The sequence below is a fragment of the Bos javanicus genome, chromosome 10 (genome assembly GCF_032452875.1).
Source record: "Bos javanicus breed banteng chromosome 10, ARS-OSU_banteng_1.0, whole genome shotgun sequence".
NCBI lineage: Eukaryota > Metazoa > Chordata > Mammalia > Artiodactyla > Bovidae > Bos > Bos javanicus.
Genome location: NC_083877.1, coordinates 85,786,592 through 85,787,621, shown reverse-complemented (window position 1 = coordinate 85,787,621; position 1,030 = coordinate 85,786,592).

Below are 1,030 nucleotides of genomic sequence, written 5' to 3'. Positions count from 1 at the left end.
GATGAAAGTGAAAGAGGAGAGTGAAAATGTTGGCTTAAAGCTCAACATTCAGAAAACGAAGATCATGGCATCCAGTCCCATCACTTCATGGCAGATAGATGGGGAAACAGTGTCAGATTTTCTTTTTCTGGGCTCCAAAATCACTGCAGATGGTGATTGCAGCCATGAAATTAAAAGATGCTTACTCCTTGGAAGGAAGGTTATGACCAACCTAGACAGCATATTAAAAAGTAGAGACATTAGTTTGCCAACAAAGGTCCGTCTAGTCAAGGCTATGGTTTTCCTGGTGGTCATGTATGGATGTGAGAGTTGGACTGTGAAGAAAGTTGAGTGCCAAAGAATTGATGCTTTTGAACTGTGATGTTGGAGAAGACTCTTGAGAGTCCCTTGGACTGCAAGGAGATCCAACCAGTCCATCCTAAAGGAGGTCAGTCCTGGATGTTCATTGGAAGGAATGATGCTTAAGCTGAAACTCCAATACTTTGGCCACCTGATGTGAAGAGCTAACTCATTGGGAAAGTCCCTAATGCTGGGAAAGATTGAGGGCAGGAGGAGAAGGGGATGACAGAGGATGAGATGGTTGGATGGCATCATCGACTCCATGGACATGGGTTTGGGTGGACTCTGGGGTTGGTGATGGACAGGGAGGCCTGGTGTGCTGGGGTTCATGGGGTCACAAAGAGTCGGACATGACTGAGCGACTGAACTGAACTGAGGTCATCACCAGTGGGCAGAGGCAATGGCCAGCACCTACCAATGGTGTTAGAGGAGAAATGCCCCTTCAAGCATAAGAACATATGTGCCCCAGCTACACTGGGGACTGAAATACAATCCTTCCTTCCCTTTTTAAAAATGTATTTATTTTTAATTGGAGAATAATTGCTTTACAAAATTGTGTTGGTTTCTGCCATACATCAACATGAATCAGCCATAGGTATACACATGTCTCCTCCCTCTTAAACCTCCCTGCCACCTCCCACCCGGTCCCACTCCTCTAGGCAGCACTATTTACAATAGCTTGGACATGGAA